Consider the following 11,428-nt stretch of genomic DNA (forward strand, 5'->3'; position numbering starts at 1 on the left):
ACTGGGGAAGCTTTTTCTCTCATCGATTACTCTCATTGAATTGAAATACTTGCTATGTCCTTAATGAGGTTCTTCAATTAATTTCCAGGTCACAGGCTTAAGGAACAAAATGTCAAGGAATGATCAATTAGTGTATAGCGAAGTTCTGTATTTGATTCTTTGGGTTTTTAACACAGAACAATTATTGGAGTTTACACAAAATGCTGCAAAAAACATCCAGTTTTGAGTGTCAGTTCAGTTCAAATAGCCACTCTTTACAACTATGGTGAGCTAAAAAGCATCTTGGAATGCACAAGCTGAACCTTGAGGTGGATGGACTACAACAGCAGAAGACCAGAAGAACAGGAATCTGAAGCAATAGTGGGCACAACCTGGACAATTGAAATTTGAAGTTGAAGATTCAAATTGATGCCCCCTAAATTTCATTTTTCATGACCTATAAATTTATCCAGCATGATCCAAAAGTCCAGCATTATGAATGTAAGATATATCAGTTCGTTTTATGTGTGTGTTTAGAGCAGTCAAGGAAAGATGAGTATACCTTAACAGAGGTTAAGTTTAGGGATGGGGTTATCATTCCTACCATATAGAGCCACACCCTTCTGTCCCATTTACATTACCTTACATTACATTTATTTATTTAGCAGACGCTTTTATCCAAAACGACTTACAAATGAGAAAATACAAGCAAAGTGATATATCAAGCAGAGAACAATACAAGTAGTGCTACCATACAAGATCCATTAATTGAGTTCTAGAAGAAGCAAACTGCACAGAGAAGAGGTGTAAGTGCAATTTTTTTTTTTTTTTTTTTTTTTTTTTTTTTTAAATGAGTTGGTTAGGTGTTCACGGAAGAGGTGGGTCTTTAGCTGTTTTTTGAAGATGGTGAGAGATTCTGTGGTCTGGATTGAGGTTGGAAGTTCATTCCACCACTGAGGAACAGTTAGTTTGAAGGTTCTTGAAAGGGACCTTGAGCCACGCTGAGTAGGAACTACTAAGCGTCGGTCGCTAATCGAGCACTAAGTTTGTTATATGTATTTTTCTTTGTCTTTGCTTTCCAATTTTTTTCCTAAATTCCTAAGATAAGCAGAGGGATGAGCTAATACATGAGGAAGAAAAGTGAGGAAAGGAACAAGGAAGCATTACTTAATGTAGAAAGGTTGCTACATATCCACAAGCAATTCGTAAAGTACACAGAGCATTAAAATAAAGTTGTATCTCTGCAGGATTTGTGTGATTTGCACATTTTACAGCTCAGTAAACACAGCCTACATCCCAACCCATGAAATTTTCTGTCAAAGTGATTGTTTTCCATATTAATCCCTGTGTTCATCTCTTTTGTCTAGGCTAATGGTATGCCCTGCCATATAGCGTGATTACATCAAACATCACATAGAGACCAACTTGGACTTAAAATAAATGACCATCTCCAACAGCAAATATTTTGATGAAGGTAATTTCTTTGCATCTCACAAGCTGGAGAGCTGGATGGTTATTTAACATGTCCATGTAACGGAGATAGGAACATGTTGTTTTCCTTTACACAATTCAACACAATGATAATTAAAGCAAACATATAAGTTCTAGTATCTGCCATCTGTGACAGTATTGATGTGTCCTTCACGAACAAGACAACTCTTTTAAGGTTTTTTTTTTTTCATAGATATAAGCAATGATCTTACTCTTGTACACTTGCTGTTACTCTGTAGTGTAATTTAATCAATACACTTCCATGGAAACCACTTTTCATCATCTGAGCTGTTCGTTAGCACGGATGATGAGATGAGTCTTTGACTCTTAGCTGTGTGTATGAAGCAGCATGACGGAGGATCCACCTGCTGCTTGTTGAAGATGTACTGCATATATTAGGAGATGCGATCAGCAGTTAGGATAAATGAAAATTCATCTCCTTAATGAAACACAGACACAGTAGGCACAATGCCAATGCAGTGAAAGCCAGTATTTGTTAATGCACATTTGTAGCACCTGATTCAAAATTCAATGCAAAACAAAGTTATTTCTTCCATTAGAAGGTAAAACAAGATTCCATGCAACAAAGAAATAACAATCACTGTCATGATATCACAACATTTGTTCAGTTTAAACTAAAAAATGGCAATGAGCTATTTGGGAGTCATCTATTACCAGTGAGCTTAGTTAAATGATCTGATTCACTGAAAGAAGAAAAAAAACAGAATACCCATCACAATGTGGCAGAGATTTAGTCATGCTGAACGTTTTTTATTATCTTCTGTAATTCATGTTAGTATAATTAATATACTAACTAATCTCTTATTTATACTGAATGGCTACTGAAAATCTACTCATTTTGTATTGTTATGTCCCAAGGCATAATTCCTTTATTTGTTTATTACATGTCTGCAGTAAGGGACTTTAATAATGATTGTATGTGGTGGGTATTGTAGCAGTGCTGTGGTGGTGTTCTCTCTCTCTCTCTCTCTCTCTCTCTCTCTCTCTCTCTCTCTTCCAAATGCAATGTGAAGATTATTGGACACCAGCTGACTCTAGTTACCATCAACTAGTTACCATAAGTTACTCCTAAATGAGGGATTTAAGATATAATTGTTTTTTGCAAGCAGTAGGGATTATTTGAGGAAAGCTTTCAGCAACTTTACCCACATCTGAAATTTAGATGTAAAATCCTAAAATGATACATATCAAAGGCTTGCAAGAGTCAGACAAAAACAAGTCTTTCAGCTTAAAATGTGCTTCTGTTCATGTGACAGATTGGACACAAATACAGGGGTTGTTTTTAAACATTTGTCTAAAATTTCACATAGAATCAGAGAGAATGAAAGCTGTGCTTTGCTTTCATTCTTGTCAACAAGTCAAAACAAGATCAAACCTGACTATAAAATTGCATAAGCCTGCAGAGCCTACTCTGATAATCGCTTCAGGTGAATTAATAAAAAATTACCAATGTGCCAAGGCAAGAGTGGTAAATCTGTCTTGGGGGGAAAAGGTGTGAAATATTTGCAAGCAAAGGAAATTATTTTTGGTTTTCTTTTTACCACAACTGTGATTTAATGTTCATTGTGGGGTTCTTTTTTGTCACTCTGAGGGAATTCTTAAAATTTCTTTATAGAACCCTACAACAGAGTTTTCTTCATAGACAGGGTTTCAAGTAAAGCTCTTTAGGGAGTGAAGGACCCTTTTGTGAGAGTGTAAGTAAAGTAATCCCTTAAGGAACCGTTTTTTGTAAGAGTATAAGCAAATTGTGTGGTTTTTATGCCAAAGAGATTGCCAAAGAGCTTAAAAATGAATGTTCTACACTCATGCAGTAATATTGTATATTGTTTGTTTGTTTTCTGTAACATCACGGTAATAATTGTTTTCTCCCTAACATCATTATAACAATTAATATAAAAAATCATTCTGCTTTATTTCTATCTCTCCATCGATCTCTCTATATCCAACTCTATTTGATTTACAAAGTCTGAATGAGAGGCTGGTGCTTCCAAAATGAAATGTTTGATGCTTTAATGTTGTGTAAAAACATTTGTTTGCATACAATTACATGATTGATTGTTCTTTTAAAAAAAAATGGAGGTGGAATTCTGCCCAATTTGTTAATAAAAATATATTCATATTTGCTATTAATATTCAACCCTATAATTTACTATGTATGCTGCCAGCAACTTTACATTAAGTTCTGTACCTGATATCTGTTTTGTATTTGTTTTGGTTTTTTTAAAATAAAAAAAAAGCTTATGATCCATTGTGACGCCTATGTGGCTAGCTTACAATGTAAGTGAATTAGGCATGGGTAATAGTGAGTGTATATTTCTAGGGCTGTTTCATGAACCAATGTATAAGTCACTAATGCTTGGCCAAATTCTACAGTCTACACTTTATATTTAATGAAGGTTTTACAAAACTCAGAATAAATGCTTAAAAGAACAGTTAAAAAGAACCCACAGTGCACCCTCTGAAGAAAAGGTCAAGCTGCTTGGGCATCTGAAATGGCATCCTGCAGTGCCCGAAAATCCAAATTCTTTCAGCCCTACAAAGAATTAAGGGGGGAAAAAAAGTTTTCACACTGTAGCCATATTCCAATATATTCTGTCTTTTTCTGTGTTTCTCTTTCATACAGTGCCCTCCATTAATATTGGCACCCTTGGTAAATATGAGCAAAGAAAGCTGTGAAAAATTGTCTTTGTTCTTTTGTTTAAAAATTCACACAGGTTTATCCAAAACAAAATATCTTTGTTAAATATATGTGTGCCACAATTATTGGCAACACTATGAATTCATATTATAAAAATATATTTGAATTATATTCCCATTGATATTTTACATTTTCTTAGTACACCTGGTTGACTAGGAACAGGAAATTGTTCAACCATGACTTCCTGTTTGACAGAGGTATAATATGAACAAACACATCCCCTTAGTCATTCATAACAATTAGTAAGACCAAGGAATATACCTGCAATGTGCAGCAAAAGGTTGTTGAGCATCACAAAATGCGAAGTGGCTATAAGAAAATAGCACAAGCATTGAAAATGCCCATTTTTCACCATCAGGGCAATAATAAAGAATTTCTAGTCAACTGGAAATGTTATGAATCAATCTGGAATTGGACATGTGTATATATTGTCTCAACGCACTGTGAAGAGGATGGTTTGAGTGGCCAAAAAAATCTCCAAAAATCACAGCTGGAGAATTGCAGAAGTTAGTTGTGCCTTGGGGTAAGAAAGACTCCAAAACTACAATCCGAAGTCACCTACATCACCATAAGTTGTTTGGAAGGGTTTCAAAAAAAAAGCTTCTACTCTCATCCAGAAACAAACTCAAGCGTCTTCAGTTTACCAGACACTACTGGAACTTCAAATGTGATCGGGTTCTATGGTCAGATTAAACCAAAATAGAACTTTTTGGCAATAAACACCAGAGTTTTGGTACACACAGAGAGGTAGCCATATGGAAAAGTACCTCATGCCCAAGGTTAAATATGGTGGTGGCTCTTTAATGTTCTGGGGCTGTTTTTCTGCAAGAGGACCTGGACATTTTGTTAGGATACAGATATTAAATGAAAACATGCGTCAAAATCGACACAAAAATGGTTTACTGACCACAAAATCAAGGTCCTGCCATGGCCATCCCAGGCCCCTGACTTAAAACCCATAGAAAACATGTTGGGTGAACTGAAGAGGAGAGTCCACCAGCATGAATCTCGAAATTTGAAGGATCTGGAGGGATTCTGTATGTAGGAATGGTCTCAGATCCCTTGCCGTGTGTTCTTCAACTTCATCAGGCGTTATAGGAGAAGACTCAGAGCTGTTATCTTGGCAAAAGGGATGTATTGACTGAAAGGATGCCAATACTTGTGGCACACATATATTTAACATATATATTTGAGTGTTGTTTTTTTCATAAATCTGTGTTTTGTTTGCAATTGTGAATTTTTGTGTATTTTTAGAGAATTTAAAAAAAAAAAACAATTTAACAAAAGATCAAAAGGTTAAACAATAAAGACACTTTTTCATGGCCTTCTTTGTTCATATTTACCAAGGGTGCCAATATTACTGGAGGGCAAATCTGCAAATCTAGCATTATGGAGTTTTATTGCCTAACCCACCTTTGTTCAGGCTGTGTGTGTAAAAATCCCAGTCATGTTTATTGGCAGAACCGTTGCACTATAAGTCCCAGTCCTACAGCACAGTATCTATACACTGTTGAGGCCTGATGGTCAAGAAAAGAGTGTTAATTCTGGAAACATCCAACAGTACTGAGCATTAACATTGTAAAATCTTAACTTGCCAGCTAAAATTTATATATCCTTTAATATACAAAACCAATTTAGACAAATATGTTTATACAGTGGTTTGCATAAGTATTAACCCCCTTGAACTTTTCCACATTTTGTAGTGTTACAACTTGGAAATGAAATGGACATAACTGGGATTATACTATGTCATAGATCGACACAAAATAACCCATAATATTGAAGTAGGGAAATAAATTACAAAAGTAGTTAGCAAAATGAATTACAAATGTAAAATGAAAAAAATTTATATTTGTGACTGTGTAAGGATTTAGCCCTGTGACTGTTAAACCCCTAAATTAATTCTGGTTCAACCAGGTGCCACCAGAAGTCATCCAAGTGGTTGATTGCTCCTGTGTGCAATTAGAGTGTAACTTCAATATAAATACATCTGTTCCTGGAAGGCCTCAGAGAGAACATGCCCAAACATATAGCATCATGAAGACAAATGAGCTTTCAAAAAGTCTCAGATGGGGTTTGTTTACAATACAAAATGTGAAAAAATTCAAAGAGGGGTGATTACATGCAGTCATGTGAAAAAATAAGCATGCCCCATGGAAATTGTTGGCTTTTTTGACATATTTGAACAAGCAAACATTTGATCCTCTTTGAAACAGTGTCTATTAATAAGGTTGATACACTCTATCAAATGACATATAAAATGGACATTTTATAGTAATTTTCATGATTTCAATGAACAAAAAACAGATCAGTTACATGGAAAACATAAGTATAAGCCTACAGTTATCACACCTTCAAATCCATAAAATTAGAAGCAGGTGTTCAAGATTGGGTGCCAGTGATTAAAACCTGCTTAGGGAGTGCAGGTGGAACCTGTCTTATTTAAACCTCTCATATCTAGTGTCTGGTGTTCCCTTTGCTCTTGAGGTGTGTGGGGTCATTGTGTCAAGATCTGAATAGTTTTATATATTATAATAAGGCCTTCAGAAAAAAAAGGTTGTGGATGCCTATGAGTCTGGCAAGAGATTTAAAAAGATCTCCCAATTATTTGAAATACATCATTCCACTGTAAGAAAAATCATCTACAAATGGTGCAGATTTCAAATGACTGCCAATTTGTCCAGGACTGGCCGTCCAACAAAATTCAGCTCAAGAGCAGACCATCTGATGTGAAATGAAACCTCCAAGAACCCAAAAATTTCATTACAGGATCTGTTAGTAAGTCTTGCAAGTGTTGTTGTCAAAGTGCATGCTTCTACTATCAGAAAGAGACTGCACAAATTTGATGTGCAGCACGAAAAGAATACTGCATGAAAGAGTGGTCAAAAATTCCAGCAAGCTGATGTCAGAGATTCGTGGACAATTATGCAAAATGCCTACTAGAATTTATTTCTGCTAAAGGGGTCAAAACTAACTTCTGAGGCCAAGGGTGTACTTACTTTTTCCACAGAAGAATCACATCTATTGCTATTTCTGTTGAATAAATGAATGAAAAAGCTATTTTTTCTTGTGGTTTTGTTCAAGTATATCAACTTTATTAATAGGCATGGTTTCAAAGAGGATCAAATGTTTGCTTGTCCAAATATGTCAAAAAAGCCAACAATTTCCATGGGGTTTACTTATTTTTTCACATGACTGTATGTATAAGTGACTTTAATAGACTGCTAACATTGACATGTTTTATCATGATTCATTAATTTCTGCAGAGATTACATTGTATATTTATTAAGGCAACACTTAATCAGATCAGAAGAATATTTTTTAAATATGTACTATCATTATGGTTGTTTTTTTTTTGATGCATATATTTATTTACCTCATCATTTATCGGGTTCATGCCACCGCGGACTGCTTCTTCGCTTACTGAATTGGATTCTCCATGTTTATTGCCTTGATTGGGAGTTACATACAAATCATAATTTATACTGGTTGTATTATCTGTAATGGAATAAAAAAGTATTATTGGTAACAAGAAAGAAGTGATGTGTATATAATGCATTTAATTTTAATTATTTATTAGATTTATCATGAATTGGCATACAGTCAGATTCATATTCAAAGGAGTAATCTGTATAGTCGGTGTATCCTGCGGTCTGTGTCGCATAATCAAATTCACTATCATCTGTATAACCTGTAAAATGGGGGAAAAAACACTTAGAAGACCATCACAGTATGTGGAAATGTTAGTGGAGAGTGGAGCGTTACACTCTAATCTTTAAAGCCATTTAACACTGTTGTTTTTCATCTTCAAATCTTTGTTTGTATTTTTGTTTAATGGTTTTGAACAATGACAAAATTTCATTAAAAAAAGTTAAACCTTTTAACTCTTCTAAGAAGTATCCTTTAGAATAATCAGAGCTTCATTTCATGTTATGTCCTGATGTGGACTGATTTTGAGGGAATATTTATGGAAAAGTGGCATGTTGGCATGTGAATGAAAACAATAAGATAACACAAGGTAATAAAACCTGACAGAAAACCTTTGCTGCAGTTACAGTATTCAACTACATCCAACCAACTGAAACATTGTGATGGTCTGAACTCGTTCTTGTACAATGTCAGGTATTGAGTTTCTTCTCACTGAACCTGGCAGCTCACTGTTTTACCCAACTACAGAACAGGTATAGACAAGATCTTCATACATTCTACAGTCTTGGCTTAATGCAGCCCATATCTACAGCTCATATCTAGAGACAGTTTTCCTTTCAGATTTGAATAATTGGCAAAAGCAACTCTGCACTGGTTCCACTCTACTTTTTTTAGTAATTTCCTTAGTCCTGATATAATCAGTGTGAAATAAATCACTTACACAATCGTTTGGTGTCACACTGATTTTGAGACAGCAGGTAAATGCCAGCAGACAGTCACATCATTTACACACATACATTCATCAGCTAAAAACACTTTTAGACAGCAACATGAACTTCTTAAATTTGTTTATATTGTCTGTACTTGTTCTGGTGTGTATGCATTCTTGGACAAGCTTTTTTTTAAGTTTATTATTAATTTCTCAGCATGACAAGAGAACTGATGAGGCTAATTAAGGTAAAATTAGATATATAAAAAGATATGTACCTTGATGTCAAAGTATTTTGCAGTATGCAAAAGTTCCACAGTTCTGCACGCCTAGCCTGGGAATGTTTTATTAAGCTTGTAAACTTGTCTAGGCTTTCTGCAGAAATCACTTTAAATAATTAAGGAGCCAGTGTAACAAAAGGTTTCAAAACATTTATACAGAAGAAAATACCAACATTTCACCATGTGAAGGGTTTCCCCAGGCTGCCACACATCTACAGTTTCTTCTGTCTTTGTTGGTAAACTAATTAAAAAGCCTACTAAACTGAACATGAATGAGAAGAAGCTTTTGTTAAGCTTTTATTTAATTTAAACTGACACATGGTAATATTTTGTTTGTTTTTTTTATCTACTTTTTCAGCTTCTATCAATCCTGTCTTTCAACGCTTGTTGAATTTCATAATTTAATTTCAAGGTTGTTGTTTTTTTAAAACTATAATGGGTTATAGCACAAAAATTTTAGCTGAAATGCTGAAGTAATTGTTATATCAGCCACTTCCCTTTATTTACACAAGATATGAAAGGAGATGTAGTTCTTACCCAAACACTGAGGCAGCAACAAAGCCCCTGTCACCCACAGAGAGAGCAGTCCTGTGTGCATGCTGGAGAAGTGTGTGATTGCAGAGATGTGTGTGTATGTGTGTGTGTAGTGCGCAGTGAGACACATGCATAACTCCATGAGCTGTATTTATGTACAGTAGTGTGTCAAAGGGTGGAGAGGACTAGGTTGGGCTAAAACAGACTGCTAATACAAACTCATCTCTCTTATTGGTCCTTTGGCCTTTAGGAACTTATAGACAGGTGACAAATTAAAGATAAAGCCAACATAAAGCCAACATAAGGTAAGTCTTAAATAAGGTGTTGGGCCACCACAAGCCACCAGAACAGCTTCAATATTTGGCATAGGTTCTACAAGTCTTTGGAAGTGTACTGGAGCAATGAACAGCATTCTTTCAAAAGATATTCCTTCAGGTGGAAGAGACCACTCTCATTAGAAAAGAAATATTTCATGATAGAATAAAGGTGATCAGTCAGAAGAACTTTGTATTGATTTGCAGCGACCGTTCCCTCTAAGTGGACTCAAATCATGTCAGCTAAATGTCTGTCACAAAATAACAGATGCAGAGATTTTTCCTTGAATTTGTCACCTATGTGTATATAACATTGTTTATTATTATTGTTGTTGTTGCTTGATTAAAATAATTGTGGTTTATATCTTTTTACAAATGTTTATTGGTTGATTAAATCTTACGTAGCTCTTTGTCTGGTATGTTGGATAGTTCTCCTATGTACAGGACAAATCTAGAGGCAGATCCAAACATGCAATGGCTTTGTTATTCTTGGTTTCACCTTAACATGTCCAATACTGTTAGTATTGATTAACCCATTAAGGAAGGAACATCTCAGTTTTTATGTAATATCTAGAAATTATTTACTCACATGCCAATTAAAGGAGATATCTCAAAGAATATTTTACTAGGACAAATACACAGGGCAATATACTTCTGTGAACTTGCTAAAAGTACAGCACTGGCACATGCTCCTTTGAGAAACACATTTTAGTCACTGATATTTCAGAATACAATCCCCTCTGAAACTATTGGAACAGCAAGGCCAACTCATTTGTTTGTGTTATACACCAAAATCATTTGCGTTTGAGATCAAAAGATTTCAGCTTTTATTTCCTGGTATTTACATCTAGATGTGTTAAACAACATAAAACATTGAACCTTTTGTATAAGACCACCCAATCTTAGGTGAGCATAAGTATAGGAACAGATAAGACTTGAAGTAAATTATAGTAAATAACACTTAATATTTGGTTGTATATCCTTTGCTAGCAATAACTGCATCAAGCCTGCGTTGAATTGGCATTGTTTTAGTTTATTGTCTTGCTGCATGATAAATTCCTCCCCATTAATTTGCATTTCTCTGTAAATTGGCAGACAAAATGTTCCTGTAAACTTCTGAATTAATTCTGCTGCTACATCACCAATAAAGATTAGTGAGCCTGTTCCAAAAGCAGCCATGTAAGCCCAAGCCATGACACTACCTCCACCATGTTTCACAGATGAGCTTGTATGTTTTGGATCATGAGCAGATCCTTTCTTTCTCCACATTTTGGCATTTCCATCACTTTGGTAGAGGTTAATCTTGGTTCCAGAACTTTTGTGGCTCATTTCTCTATTTATTTGTGAACTCCAATCTGGCCTTCAGAATCTTATTGCTGATGAGTGGTTTGCATCTTATGGTATGGCCTCTATATTTCTGCTCTCTAAGTCTGTCCAAATTTTGGATTGTGATACCTACCCCTGGAAGTTGTTGGTGATGTCACTGACTGTTGTTTTGGGGTTTTTCTTCACAGCTCTCACAATGTTTCTGTCATCAGCTGTTGTTGTTTTTCTTGGCCGACCCGTTCAGTGTCTGGTTGCTCAGTACACCAGTGGTGTATTCTTTTTCAGGACATTCCAAATTGTTGTAGTGGCTTTGCACAATGTTTGTGCAATGCTTTTGATTGATTTTCCCTCTTTTTGCTCACATTCAAAATGGCTTGCTATTCTCCCATAGACAGCACTCTGATCTTCATGTTAACATATTTTTTAA

At 35.3% G+C, this 11,428-nt stretch overlaps 1 long non-coding RNA gene across 1 annotated transcript; it reads right to left on the minus strand.

The window, feature by feature from the left end:
• Positions 1 to 1,489: 1,489 nt before the first annotated feature.
• On the minus strand, positions 1,490 to 9,795 carry LOC128613623 (uncharacterized). The gene is made up of 5 exons (XR_008386914.1): positions 9,365 to 9,795; positions 7,791 to 7,880; positions 7,566 to 7,687; positions 5,603 to 5,706; positions 1,490 to 4,024 (listed from the first exon to the last, which is right to left on the minus strand). It is a non-coding gene; the product is annotated as an uncharacterized LOC128613623 (long non-coding RNA).
• Positions 9,796 to 11,428: the final 1,633 nt, after the last annotated feature.

The sequence above is a fragment of the Ictalurus furcatus genome, chromosome 1 (assembly GCF_023375685.1).
Source record: "Ictalurus furcatus strain D&B chromosome 1, Billie_1.0, whole genome shotgun sequence".
NCBI lineage: Eukaryota > Metazoa > Chordata > Actinopteri > Siluriformes > Ictaluridae > Ictalurus > Ictalurus furcatus.